This window comes from Globicephala melas, chromosome 4, assembly GCF_963455315.2.
Source record: "Globicephala melas chromosome 4, mGloMel1.2, whole genome shotgun sequence".
NCBI lineage: Eukaryota > Metazoa > Chordata > Mammalia > Artiodactyla > Delphinidae > Globicephala > Globicephala melas.
In genome coordinates this window covers 97216116-97231248 of record NC_083317.1, presented here as the reverse complement: position 1 = coordinate 97231248, position 15133 = coordinate 97216116, and the positions used below count along the sequence as shown (strand labels likewise).

Here is a 15133-nt window from a genome sequence, read left to right as displayed (position 1 = left end):
AAAAATGTGGATTAAATATTGATATTCTTTCCTTAAGTTCAGATTTTGAAATATGGGAAATAGGCTTTGCCTGTCAACCATCTTAAGTTACTGAGGAAGTTTAAAGAAACCCTAGACAAGGCTTAGTTATAGCTATGATATTAGATATAGAATATGTAATATATTCACTTTCTGATAAATAGAAATTGGCAGCCAGGTGCCACTGGTGATTTCAGTTACCAGTTTTGGAGACATAATGCATGTAATTTTTAAAATATAGAAGTGATTCATTCTGATTATAATATGTATAAATAGAAAAGAGAAAGTGCAATTCTCTCTTTAATAACCCTTTCTACCCTTTGTGCTTTCCCTTCTCTTTAGGTAGACTTAATCCCTGGTATCAGTTCTGCGTGCATCCTTAGTGGTCTTCTTCTAAGCATTATATGGCTCTGCATGAATATATCTGTGTATATATTCATAAATCCTAAGTATTTGCATAAATGCATATGCATATATATATATACATGTACACATACATATGTATACAGTCATATAATGCCATATATATTGTTGAGGGACTTTCTCTCTCTCCCACTCCTCTCTCTTATTTAGCATTATGACATCGACGTATTTTCACGCCAGCCCATTTAAATAGAACTTTTTATTTTAAAATTGTTGCATAGTATTCTATAGGGTTGATTTACCAGTTTTACTTAACCAGTTTAAAGCATGTAGATAAGTGTTCTTTGAAGCTATCTTCATTTGATTTATTACAGCTAATTTATTTTATTAAATAGATGGATAATTTTTCTTTCCTTCTAAGATCAAAGTAATATATTTTTCTCCATTTTTGATGCTTAAATTTTTCAAAACGTAAAATATTACATTGTTATTTATATATTTCTTAAGACTAGGATATTCATTATAAAATAAACTTACTATGTTTTAAAAAATACTTTTAAATCCTTCTTTTTCATATGTTTCGTTTCTCTGAAGCAGCCTCTTCTGTGCTTTTCCTTTTTTCTGAGAGTGTAGTAAGTTCCTCTATGACATTGTATAATATGCAATAACAAATGCCAGGTTCTTCAAAACTAGGCACAATCCTATAAATTAAAGTCTACCTCCAAATAAAGTTTGTATTTGGGGTTAAACTTCCCATTTTTGAGACATGCATTATAAAAACCTGACCTACTGGAGCCCATTCTTCCAATTTCTAATCAATGTCCATTCAACCAGAGCAATAACTGCTTCATAAGCTAAATTAGAGTGCCTTCTTACAGCTGATAATTCTTGGTACAGCCTCTTGAGCATCAAGTGCGAATTTCAAGGGAATCTGTCCCTAGACAAATTCAGCCTTATCAGCCTGAATCCAGACAGCTTTTGCTTCCCTTTGAATGCAACTCGCCTGTACTTTTCCATCTCTTTCATTTGTGCTGCCTTTGTGAATCCACAAAATCATGTTCAGAACACTAGTGGAAGAAAGAGCATAGGGACCAGGACACATGCTTTCTTTACTAAAGCACTTCAGCCCCAACATGTTTGTCTTCCTTGTTCAATTCTCAGTGAGAACCTCATCTATGTCCTGTTTGCCTGCAGTCAGAAACTCTTAAATGATAAACCTGGAAATGTATTTTCCTTACACTGTCACGTCAGGTGCTAATAGAGTTCTCCCTTTTAAAATCATATCCACGCTCTAAAATGAATGACTTAAATCTAAGTCCATACTGTGACATTTGTTGGAATATTTCTAACATTGTCAACTGTATCCTTGGCATCTGTGACTCTTTTGGATTGAAGATACGTCGCTTGATAAATAAGTTGTCCTATTAGATCTCTTTTATGTTAAGCAAGGTATCTTTTTTCAGTATGAGTACTTTTGTTTATATTCATGTATAGTATCATTAATTTATTAATAAATCTCTCTTAGACTATCTACTACGCCCAAGATACTACACTAAGTACTAGGGGTCATTTATTTATTTATTTTTTTTTGCGGTACGCGGGCTTCTCACTGTTGTGGCCTCTCCCGTTGCGGAGCACAGGCTCCGGACGTGCAGGCTCAGCGGCCATGGCTTACGGTCTTAGTTGCTCTGCGGCATGTGGGATCTTCCCGGACCGGGGCACGAACCCGTGTCCCCTGCATTGGCAGGCAGACTCTCAACCACTGCGCCACCAGGGAAGCCCTAGGAGTCATTTATTTTAGACCATATAAAAATAGTTATAGGCAGCATGGTATGAAGGAGAAAGAGCACTGGATGCAGCATCAGAGACTATGGGTTTGCATCCTCACTTTGACATTTAAATGCTGTCAGATTTGGGCCAAAGTACTCAACCTGTAATTTTTGGATGTGATAGCAGAAGTACAGTTCTGCCAATGCATCTAATTTACATGACTAAACTGAACATTTCACGTCTCAGTCAAAAGTATCTGCATTTGAATTACTTCATTGATTTTGAGATTCCTGAAGGACTTCTTAAATAAAAGAAGACAGGCACTGAAGAAATCTCTTGTAGGAAAAAGACAACATTAATCCCAATGGAGAATTCCAGTCTCTACTCTGAAAAACATGCATTACTTGTAGGCCCAGAAAATGAAATATTCCAACTTCTGGTATGTTCAGATCTTTACTGGGCATTCTGTTAAACTGCCGTTTGGTGAGTGATAGGATGGAGAGGAGAAAATACCCAGGACTGCGAAGAGGTAGTCAAGAAAGGGAGAGAGAATCACTGAAGTGCCAGGACAGCAAATCTAAGGTAGGAGAGAGAACCGAGCAGGGAGCTGGTCAGTGCTATCCACATCTACAGAAAGGTCCAAAGTACTAGGTCCACGACTACTAGGCAATCTCAGGTAACCTTTGATCAGGCGGTTTTAGCAGTATGATGAGTGAGATGGCCTAACTGCCACAGGAGGTCAACGAAGCAGGGACAGTAACAGTTGGGCCTCTGGCTTTTGGAGTTGGAGGAGTAGCCAAATGGTAAAGACAGGGGTTGGAAAATGGAAGACACAGGGAAAAATAACCGATGACAAGGGAGAGAGGAAGAGTTAAGCTCAAGGCTATAACTGATGTTATGAAGCCTGAAGGATGGCAATGGAATCAGATTGAGGGCATCATGTAGAAAAACTGACTTTAGAACCCGTAAACAGAAGAGGAAGAGAAGTGGAAATAGGAGGCAGTTTGTCATAGAAAGAGGGAAGTCAAAGGGGTTCTCATCAACTAGCTCAGGGTTCACAATAAGATCAAAGGGGAGCAGCTCTTGGAAGCTGAGCAATGTGTGTAGGATGACCTACGTAGGTCCCAGGGTCCACTGCAAAAATGAAAGTGTGTAGTTATTGTTCAAAAAGGAAGGAAAAAGTGTTATTGTAGGTACTAAAATATAAGGCTTTTCTTTTTTTTAATAATCTCTCATCCTATCAGGGTGTTTATTGCTACCATGCTCCTCGGCGTGGGGATACTTGGTGAAGTGCAGATACTCACACAGGCCCCATTGTCCTGCCTTGCAACTAAGCATGTGTGTGCCTGAGAACCCACACAGTGCCCTGGTTGGGGGCCAGAAAGCCAATCTCTCCTGCCTGCCTGCTTACAACCTTACCCAATGTGGATGGGCAAAGCCCAAGGGTTCTCTGTGCTTGGACATGCTCAGTACTGGATCAGGGCTGAGTGGGAGACTCAACCCTGCAAAGTCATCCTCCAGGTGTGCTCTGTGGCTGCCAGCCTGGAGTGTGGCCAGCTGCTGCTAAGTCTTGCCAAGATGTCATGGAGAATGTTCACCAAACCCTAACCCTCTCCCAACCCATGGTCAGGCCCTCACTGAGGGGTGTGGGCAACAGAGAGTAGCAATGGTCACTGGGTACAGGTGGGGAAGGGCAGCCTGGAGGAACCATTCCAGAGAGAAGGGGAGTTGGTAGGAGATGAAAAGATGTGTGAGTTGAGGTTCCAAGTCCTTGGATCATGCCCTATTGTCCCACCCAACTTCACCTACAAAACACAAAGGCCAAGTTAAAGTATTAGATATTTCAAAATGGTGGACGTAGAACGTTAAACTCTAAACACTGGGCCCTTCTGAGCCCAATGCCCTTTGCCACTGTAAGTGTCACACGCCCTTGAAGCTGCCTCTGAGTATGTGTGTGTGCATGGGTGTGTGTGTGTGTGTCATATAAAAAGCTTAGAATATCCACTGTAGAATTCAATAGGGCAACAGCATGAGCAGAATTGTTTGTGAGAGTTCCTCAGTAATGCTAACTTTGGTTGCTGTCTTTGGTGGAAAAGTAGAGTAAGTAGATGGTAGAGCCATATCAGGATTTTCATGGACCCCAAGGCATTTTTGCCTTCATGGACGCTTTCAGTCACACAAAAAATTTTAATGTATACTTTATGATTGCAATGATATAAAAATTCTATCTTAAAATATTTTCTTCAACCTAAAAGGTTATAGTATTAAAACATTTATGTGGGCCTCTAAAAGTATTATGGGTCCCAGGCACTGTGCCTAACAGATAAGTTGACCCCTGGTAGATGGTGATTGTCATTCAGAACTGGCACACGCATATGGGATGGGATCAGGCAAAGGATTCCGGAGAGCCAGTGAGGACAGCCTGAGATCCTGGCTGGGTGGAGAGACATACAAGAAGTCCCTAGGGAATGAGGAATTTTTAGATGAGGGATTGGAGCCACAGCAAAAGGAGAGGGAAGTAGCCAAGAGGAATGGATTAATAAACAAATGAAAGTCTGGAGTCAGAGTGGGAAATAGTCTAGGTTCTATGGTGTTGAAACTTTCAAAAAATGAAAAGGTTCAGAGCTTTGGTCTAGATAAAGGCCAATCATGGGCCACGTAAGTGTTCATTTTTATGTTTAATTTTACTCCTTGTATACACACAAAATGAGTTTTCTCAGGGGAAGAAACCTTTGTAGATGACTCTTAAATTTTAAAAAGGAATATACCTAAATTTTATTCTCCCGGTTCCAGTTTATTTGGCTGTGATTAAAGTCAGAAATGAGAAAAGGCAATATTGTTTTGTTCCAGTTGGGGCTTTTAGATATAATCAGTGCACCAGTTATTGTGAACAGGAACTTCAGGGTTTAAATTCAGCACATTTCTACTTAATTTACAAGTGCTAATGTTTCTGAGATAATTTTAAGACATATAATATCAGATTAGAGATGAGCTATTTTATAATAATGGAAGTCTCATTTAACTACAGGTTAAGTGACTACATTAAAAGGGAATACAATTATTTTAATGGATTTCTAATTAAATGCTTAAATCCTGGATTAACTAGAGGTGCCCTTTAATTTAAATTGATCTTTCTTGGAAATTTGGTTGAAAGCTGTTGGCAAAGAGAAAAAAAACTAAAAATAAAAAAAGATTTCATCTTTAGTGTGTAATACTTTATGATAAATTGTACGTGTTTTGGTAAACACCAGACAAGGAAAGCTACAAAGAAAGTACAGGAGAATGTAACTTAATAATGGGTGAAAAACATAAACATATTTTTCCAAAAAGGAAGTATAACTTATAAACAAATGTAAGATGTTTATTCTCAAGAGCAAATTAAAGAAAGGTACCAATGTTACTAAATAAGTAAAGTAGCAAAATGTTGCATTGTTTTATTTGTACGATTGTGTTTATAATATTTTTTAATGTTTTAAAATAACTTTCTGTGATGGAAAAAATACATAATTCATTTTTTTCCTTCCAAATGTTTTATATGTGGTAATGTTACATAAATACAAAAGGACAAGGGGGAGGAGAAGAAATAGGAGGAGAAAGAAGTCATAAAAAAGATAAAACAGTGAGCTCTCTGCAGATGTACAATCAGAGTATGAATAGCCATTTGTTAAAAATGTTGAAGGGACTCCTACCGTGTGTAGGAGTTGGGAATAGTTTATCTTTTAAAGCCCTTTCGAATCCTACAATTGGATAAATAAGTTATTCCTAACATTTTAATTAAAAAGTTTACTAGAAAAGAAATAAAGGTGACCCTAGAAGTGGCACACACAGCTTAACTACCTGCACAAAAGTATAAAGCAAACTCAAGCTTTTGTAATGTAAAGAGCAGCTCAAGCGTCATATAGAAAAAGCAGTGCTTCTTTCCTAATATGAACAAAAGTCCATGGTGAGATTCTGTTTCGTCTGGATCACATGCCCTTCCTTGATCTAACCATGTGGTTAGGGAGACGGAATTCTCAGGGTGTCCCAGCTGGGGTCCTGGGCCCACCCTATAGTTTGATAGTGGTCATGGGACAGACAGGTGCCAACAGCCCTCACTCTGCCCCAGCCCCCAAGAAAGGAGCTCTGTAATCACGGAAAAGAGAAGAGAAAAAAGTTTTGTTCAGACAAAATCCTTACTAGAACCCCCCAAAGTCATAATATCAGTTTGCCACATACATTTTTTATCAGACTCCCATTCATGGTATGACTTGTGAGGTTTCTGGATGTATAAAATGGCCAGTTCCCTTTAGCTAGTTTGATAGTTGAGGCTGAGGTGTAGAGAGGAAGTCAACTAAAAGGGGTAGGGTTAATCAGAGGTAATAGAAAAGAGAGAGGCCAGTCTCTGAGCTCTGTTTCTGAGTCTTAATTCCTAGCTTCTGAATCCTCTTCTCACTCCATCAGCTGTCCCATGACCTAGAGCTGTCCAAGGCCCCGAAGCAGCCACTCTCCTAGTTTCTCTGCTGGCTGTCCCAGCTTGTGTGTCTCTCCTTCTCACTACCATTAAGGGATATTACTCTTTCCTTGAATCTCATATGTGGGGACAAAGCTAATCAAAATCCACCCTGAGAGGAGAATGCCACCCTCATATTCACTTTCCCAAGAAAGTTTTCCCATTCACTCGTACAATCACTGGGCAAGAAAAGGCTCCCCATCTATCATCTATCTATCATCTATCTATCATCTATCTATCTATCTATCTATCTATCTATCTATCTATCTATCTATCTACCTATCTATCTACCTATCTATCTATCTACCTATCTATCATCTATCAACAGGACCCCAGTGTGTATTCTGTCCTGTGTCCCAACACCTGGGAAAACATGCACCTTTCAAGCAGTGACCTCTACAGTATCCAGAGCTCCAGGTGCCCCTCCCCACTATTCAAGACCCTTAGAGTTAGGTATTCAAAGGTCTTTGAATAATTTCTAGATCAACCCAGTTATCTCAATCAAGCAGGCAGTCAGCTAACCATTATTCATTACCTGCCTCTGATTTCCAAGCCCTGCTTTTGTCCTCCCCTTTCCCATGGCCCCTCTTCTCCCTCTCTAGATGTGTCTCCACTCACCATTCATTTAGGAAACACTTACTAAGCACCATCTAAATGCTAGCATTATGTTAGACCCCAAGGAAAAGAGGAGAAGCAGAACCAGTCACTGTCCAAAAGATGAAAATCTCTCAGAGGATCATACCTTTCATTCTCCTAGGGGGTGAACCTTGAGTTTGGCTAAACGTTTCTTTTTCTCTAACCGAATGCCTAGGGTGAATGCCTTATCCATTCCTGGAAATAATATCCTTAGCTCTCAGCTTACAGAGAGTTTGGCTCTTTCTTGAAAACTGGAAGAGAATGAATGTATTTGGACTGTGAGTTGAACTGGATGTAGAGAAAAGTAGCTAAGCAAAATAAACTAGATGAATTTTAGTTCAGCTCAGTTTTACTGGCTTACTCATCTTCCTTTGCCATTTGTGTGTGATATGATGAAGTACAAAGATGATGTTGCATATCATTAAGTGTATGTCAAGTTGATGTTTGCAGTAGGCTCTGTGTACAAGCTTTGTTTTCATTGCTTGCAGCTCCCTCACATTAAGAGACTGTGATGACAATATTGTATCACAATATACCAGAGCCTCATCACAGTGTGATCCTCAGGGATGATATTGGGTCATGTTATAGATAAGCAGCAATATAATAGATCCAAGAAGGCATGACCTTGGAAGCTCTGTTTTCAATAAGAAGAAAGAATAGGTTATTCTGGGCTTGGAAAAAATTTTAAAAATAGTCATCCCCAAAGGCTAACTTGCCTTCCACATTCTGCACTGTAGCAGAAAGACTTTATAATTTCCAAATAGACCAGATTGTTTTTAGTCCTCATTTTTTTTGATTTTCAACAGAATTGATTTTGTTGTTCATTCCCTTTTAAAAAGTCTCTCCTCCTTGGGTACAAGGATTCCACACTGTCTGCTTCTTTCCACCTTCTCCCACTCCTCTTTCTCAGTCTTTTTTACTGAGCCTTCTTCCTCTAAATTAATCTATCCATTACTCATCTATTCATTTTTTTCACTTTTTTTTGGTCACGCCAGGTGGCATGTGGGAATCTTAGTTCCCTGACCAGGGATCAAACCTGCGCCCACCACAGTGGTAGCATGGAGTCTTAACCACCGGACCTCCAGGGAAGTTCCTTTTATTTTTCACTTTTTCAATAAATATTTGTTGTGCATACTATGGGTCAGGCACTGACTTAAGTACTGGAAATACAGTGATAAGCAAAATACACACCATCTCTGCCCTCAAGGAGCTAACATATAGTAAAATTGTTGGTTCCCTGGATTGGGTATTTTCGATGCTTTTTAAAATCTCATTGCAGGCACAGAAGTATGACATCTTTTCCTTCCTCCTTCCTGAGCTAACACAAAGGATCACCTTGTCAAATCAGGCCCAGGAAGATAAGAGATCTATCCAGTATTATGCTTTGCTAATAATTTCAAGGCTACAAGCAATCAACAGGCATAAGTGGAACAAGGAGAAAATAGGAACATCTTTGCGGCTGCTCGGGTCTTTCCACTCTGCAATGGACATGATTCTCTAACCCAGAGTAACAGATGCTCATGTGTGTGATTTATCTTCTGTATATAACAAGGACTGTGCAGGGTCTCAGATTCTACCCTACTTGTACATTAACCAGTTAGCCTGTAACTGTTTCATAGATGCTGACAGAAGACGTGAGACTCCTGGGTTAGAAACAAAGGACTTTATTACTCCTGGCAAAAGTAGTAGCCAGAGCTTCATTTGTTTGTGTCAATTCCCCATGTCCCCCCCAAATCCCATAGCAGTGACACAGTGGGCTCATTATAGATGCCTACACATCAATTGGTTGCATTAAAAAAGGAGACCACTGAGCTTGGGGAATCCACCACCTTTAGTTAGCGGAAACAAGCCTGTTTGTTGTCTCAGTGGAGATGTTAGCTCATCTCTCTGTGCAAACCCAGTCCTGAAAAATGACTTGGGTAAAGAGTGATCAGACATAAAATATGTAAGGATGCTCAGGGTCCAGTGTGGATTGCTACTCCCAGCATATACTTTCTCTTGGAATGCACTAATATGGTTTGAGACTCTCAATAATTTGAGAATTCCCTCTCTTATGTCTTTAAGTCAACCTTCTCTGTTGGTCCCTTCCCATCAATATTTAAACTAATGCAAATCTGGTCCACCTTAAAAACTCTCTCCCTCTACCACACTCTCCTGTCCAATTACAACCTCCTTTTCTTAATAGTCAAACTTATTACAATATGTGTCCTAACTTTCTGTCTCCCTTTCTTTGTCTCCAGCTTCTTCTTCAACCCCCCACACTGCATCTGGGATCAATTTGCTACTCTACTGAAACAGTCTTCTAAGTCTCAGCTTCCTCCTCTGTAGGCAGAAGTAATAGAAATATTCACTAAATAGGTCTGTTTTGAGTATGAAATGTGTTAATAAATGTGACGAGTTGAGAGCAGTGACTGGCACATTGTTCGTGCTCAGCAACTGTTAGGTAGATTGTTGTTATTAGCAACCTTTTATTTTTTTTTTTTGCGGCACGCAGGCCTCTCACTGTTGTCGCCTCTCCCGTTGCGGAGCACAGGCTCCGGACGCGCAGGCTCAGCGGCCATGGCTCACGGGCCCAGCCGCTCCGTGGCATGTGGGATCTTCCCGGACCGGGGCACGAACCCGCGTCCCCTGCATCGGCAGGCGGACTCTCAACCACTGCGCCACAGGGAAGCCCCAGTGGGCACTCTTTAGTTCCTATTTGACATCCCTGTGTTGACCGCTTTTTCCTTCTTGAAACTCCCCCTCCTTCAGCTTCCATGATGCTAGACTCTCTTAATTTTCCTCTTACTTCTCTGGACAGCCTTCTTGGTCAGATTTGTGTGTTCTGTCTCAGGCTGTCTTAAATGGTGATATCCCTCAGAGTCCTCTGTTAATCTCCTTTCTCTTTTTTATCTACATGCTTTCACTTAATGATATTATCCACTCCTGTGCCTGAATTACTTTCTATATGGAGATGCCAACACGCTGTACCTTTTCATTTACTTTTTTAACAGATATTTTTAGGACATCTTCTATGTGCCAAACACTGGGATAGCTATTGTGAGTAAAACCGACAGGATTCCTGCTCTCATGCGACTTAGTCTTTAATAGGGAAAGCAGATATAAAACAAATAATCACACATACGATTCTACACCTATAGATGAGTTAATGGCTCCAAAGTAAAGGAAGACAGTCCTAAGAAAGTATAATACATCAATCTGACCTAGGGTAAAGGAGACATGCAGGGCTCCTTAAGGCAGTGGTGCTTGGGTAGACATCAACAGGATGCAAATGTACTCACTAGGTAAAGGAGGAGAGGAGGAAATAAAAGAGAGTGCAAAGTATTCAAAGAACTTCAAGAAGATCAGTTTTGCTAAAACATCATAAGGGGAAAGGAAGAGCAAGATAGAATTAGACTCTCGCGCTATGACGGCCAGTGCAGAGCCACAGGGGCAGCACCCAGGAGTCAGGGTAGGAATTGTGGTGACCAGCTGCAGGCATCTTCACTGCATCCTCCTGGGGAGGAAGACAGAAAGGGTCATTTGGAGCCGGCAATCTCCAACTTCCCAGGGGCCAACTGGAGTTCGGTGAAAGCTGGAAAGAATGTGCTCAAAGGGAAACCCGGGAAGAAGCAGCTCTTCACCTGAAAAATGTTCGCTTGGCCTCGGTTGTGAATTCTTTCGTTGAGGAAGAGAATTACCATTATGTCACTATTTTAATGAAAGGAGAGGTGGATGTGACTCATGGTTCAGAACCAAAGAATGTAGAGCCTGAGAAAAATGAAAGTTGGGAGTGGATTCCTTGGGAAGAATTTCCTCCCCTGGACCAGCTTTTCTGGGCACTACGTTGTTTAAAGGAACAAGGCTATGATCCATTTAAAGAAGATTTGGATCATCTGGTAGGATATAAAGGAAATCACCTACAGGTGAACAAGGAGACGCCATGATTTGTTTTTTTTTAATGGGTTAGCCATAAAGTTCATTCGGTTTTCCTGTGAGATGGCTCTAGTAGCGCTCAGTTGTCTTTAACTTCATTCGAAGCAATTTTGTTAGATTGTATTGTGACAGCTGTCATTATGAGTGTGCATTTAAAGAAACACTTATCAAAATTGGTGAATTTTTGTGTAGCCATTTTAATATTGAAGATGGAAGAAAAAAGCACCATTTTTGGCATATTATGCTTATTTCAAGAAAGGTAAAAATGCAACTGAAACGCAAAAAAAGATTTGTGCAGTGCATGGAGAAGGTGCTGTGACTGAGCAAACGTGTCAAAAGCGGTTTGCGAAGTTTCGTGCTGGAGATTTCTTGCTGGATGATGCTCCACGGTCAGGTAGACCAGTTGAAGTTGATAGCGATCAAATCGAGACATTGATTGAGAGCAATGGACATTATACCACTCGGGAGATAGCCAACATACTCCAAATACCCAAATCAACTGTTGAAAAGCATTTGCACCAGCTTGGTTATATGAATCGCTTTGATGTTTGGGTTCCACATAAGTGCAAAAAACCTTCTTGACCATATTTCTGCATGCGATTCTCTACTGAAACGTAATGAAAACGTTCTGTTTTTAAAACAAATTGTGAAGGGCAATGAAAAGTGGATACTGTACAATAATGTGGAATGGAAGAGATCGCGGGGCAAGTGAAATGAGCCACCACCGAGCACACCAAAGGCCGGTCTTCATCCAAAGAAGGTGATGCTGTGTGTATGGTGGGATTGGAAGGAGTCCTCTAAGTATACCCAACACGCTTTCAGCCAGTACTTGTGAAAAATTTTCAGGGATTGTGTTATGAATTGTATTTCAGACTCAGAAAATGTGATAAATGGTGATGTTGTGGTAATTCTGCTTTCCCTATTTCTCTGTGGTATTGACTGTGCTGTTTGTCATTACCAGTGTGCATGGAGGAGAGTGCAGAATTTGTCTTAGTGTTTCAGTTCTAATAGAGAACCTAATTCAGGGGCGGGACATTCTGCAACAGTATTCCCATTGCAGAATTTAACACATTTGTTGATTTTCCTCTTTTATTTAAATCAAAAAAAATTTTGGTAATATATTGTGACAGTCCCTGCAACTAGAGCAAACAAGACAGGTCTTTAGGGTGTATTTCCCAGATTTCCAATTGAGAACCTAAAGCAAGGGAAGTGAGACAAACCATCCAGGATCTGTACCCCATCATTAACAGGCCCTGTCATTTTGAATCTCTCAGTTGATCTGAGATTCAGCTTCCTTATGTGTAAAATGCTATTAGACTAGGGCAGTGGATCTCAAAGTGTGACCCAGGGAAGTCCTCAAGACCCTTTCAAGGATCCTCAGGGTTAAAGCTGTTTTTGTCGTATGAAGACTTCATTTGCTTTTTTCATTCTCATTCTTTCCTGAGTATACGGAGGAGTTTGCATGTTGTGTGATACTGTAGCAGACTGAACACAAAGCAGATATGAGAGTCTAGCTCTCTTCTATTAAGCTAGACGTGAAAGAAATTGACAAAAATGTAAAACAATGCCACTCTTTTCACTGGTTCTTTTGTTTTTTCTTTAAAGAAAAATACCTATATTTTTTATAAAAATTATGTTAACATATAACGGTTTTTGTTATTTGTAAATAAATTAATAAAACAATTCTTTAAAAAAGAGAGCGAGAGAGAGAGAGAGAATTAGAGAAGGAAGAAGAGAACAGACCACACAAGGGCCTCCAGACCACGTTGGTGTTCAGTTTAATCCTAAGAGCAATGGGAAGGAATTGAAGGGTATAAAACAGAGACAGGAGTGAGGGAACGGGTGACATGATCAAATTTTTGTTTTTGAAACATCACTGTGGTGCAGCAGATATTAGAGGACCCAATGGTGGATGGCGGGAGGGAGGGGGGGCTCTAGTTTGGATTTGAGTGGTGTCAGTGGACATGAGAAATGGACAAATTTGAGATGTTTTAGGAGATAATTTTGATATAGTAAAATTTGGTATTAGATCAAATGTGGGTGAAGGAAGGGAAAATATCAAGGATGACTCCTAAGTTTAGACTTGTGCAGGGAGATAGATGGTAGTTGAAAACTCCCCCCATATTTTTCTCCTGATTTTAGTCCACATACTCAGTTGCCTACTGTATATATCCCTAACTTCCAATATCACTTGCCCATCAAATCATGATGTCCAAGACTGAACTATTCTTCTAGTATCAAATGTTCCTCCTTCTGTGCTGTTGCAGTGAATGCGGTGAATGCCACAGCCAGCCAGCCAATCGTTCAAGTCAGTTGACCTTGACTCTTTCTTCTCCATCACATCCAGCTAATAACCAAATCATTTTGATTTTCTCTTCTTAAGCTCTTTTATATCTGCCCACATTTCTCTATTTCCACTGCTACTAGCTTAGGTCAAGTCCTCGACATCTTTTATCTGGATTTTGGCTGTAACTTGGCTTCCCTGCCTTCAGTCTCCCACTTCTCTAATCTCTCCTTTGCCCTGCTGGTGCCCATGGTCTATAAAGTAAAGCCATGTCTCCTTAGTATGGCAGAAAAGACTCTCCATAATCAGGCCCTAGCCACATCTTTAGCATAATAATTTTTTGCTTTAATCCTTACTCTACACAGACCAAATAAAGGAACCCTCACAGAGCAATTACGAGGAAACCATTCAAGAAGCCATCTTCAACCCCTCTAGCACTGTCAGATATGCTACAACTTAGCACAGGCAGTTTGATAAACCCATATATTTGTCATAAAAATGAACCAAAATTGTGACAAATCCTCAAATTCATTAGACTCTTGACAGAATATAATTGCTCCAATAATGTTACAAGCCTTGGTGAATATAGATTAAAACATTTTAGTGATTGGAAGACAATAAATCTTTTTGGAAAGTGTGTACTGAGTTTGAGCTGCACTGGGTAACTTCCTCCTGCACATCCACTTTACAGTATTCATGCCTCAGTTACGATGATTTCTTTTACAGTCAATAGAATCACATAAAGTGCTTAAACCACAAAAGGGAGGGTATTGAATCACCTAACTGAGGAGGTCAGAGGTAGGAGGGCTTCAGGCATAGTCCATTCAGGGCTCCAATTCCTGTTTTCTGTTAGTCCTTCGGCTCTGTCCTCTTTGTTGGCTTTATCTTTAGTGCAGCTTCATTCATGGGAAAAAAAACGGCTACTGCATGATGGCTCATACACACATTACAATTTCCAGAGCAACAGGGCCTCTATGTCCCAGGGTTCCCAACCTATATGTTGAGCTTCCTGCTGATTGGATCACATCTGAACTAATTCATTCATTCCTGAGACGGTCATATGCTAATAAAGACATTACCTGGTCCAGTCACTGTGGCAGATGGAGGTAGGTTTATGCCAAGAAAAGTCCACCTCAGATTTGAGAGAGGAGTGGTGTTCATCAGTCCCATATAATCTACATGGTTTCTCTAAAATGACAGGGATAAAATTCCCCAAAGGAAAACCTGATAGTTGTTGAGTATTAGTGAACAAGAAAAATGGCCAACCTATGAATATTCACTATAGACACAATTTAAATTTGTTCATGAGCAAACAAAAATTACTCTGTGCCCTGGAGTTTTTAAAGCAACTTGTGAAGGGTCAAAAACAAATATCCATAGTCTATTGCAAGGGTGAAGAGAGGGCAAGTGGAACAGAGCCCATTTCTAAGAAATCCCATTGATGAATATGGGTGGATAGAAGACTGAATTATGTGGATGGCTCTCAGACCCCACATTCATTCATTCATTCACAGAACATTTATGGAGTATCAACTCTATTCCAGAAAATGCTTAATATAACAGGATCCTTGACCTTAAGGAGTTCATCCGATCAGGAACTACAGAATTAAGATACAAGTGAAAAGTCAGCAGTATTGCATATCAGAGTGAAAGTATAA

At 40.1% G+C, this 15133-nt stretch overlaps 1 protein-coding gene and 1 pseudogene across 1 annotated transcript in view; both read left to right on the top strand.

Annotated features, from left to right (window-relative positions):
- The window catches only part of LOC115857573 (EGF-like and EMI domain-containing protein 1), a 155474-nt gene that overhangs the window by 72896 nt on the left and 67445 nt on the right, over positions 1 to 15133 (top strand). The gene's annotated exons all lie outside the window — the stretch shown is intronic.
- On the top strand, positions 10683 to 11202 carry LOC115857201 (nucleotide triphosphate diphosphatase NUDT15 pseudogene; annotated as a pseudogene).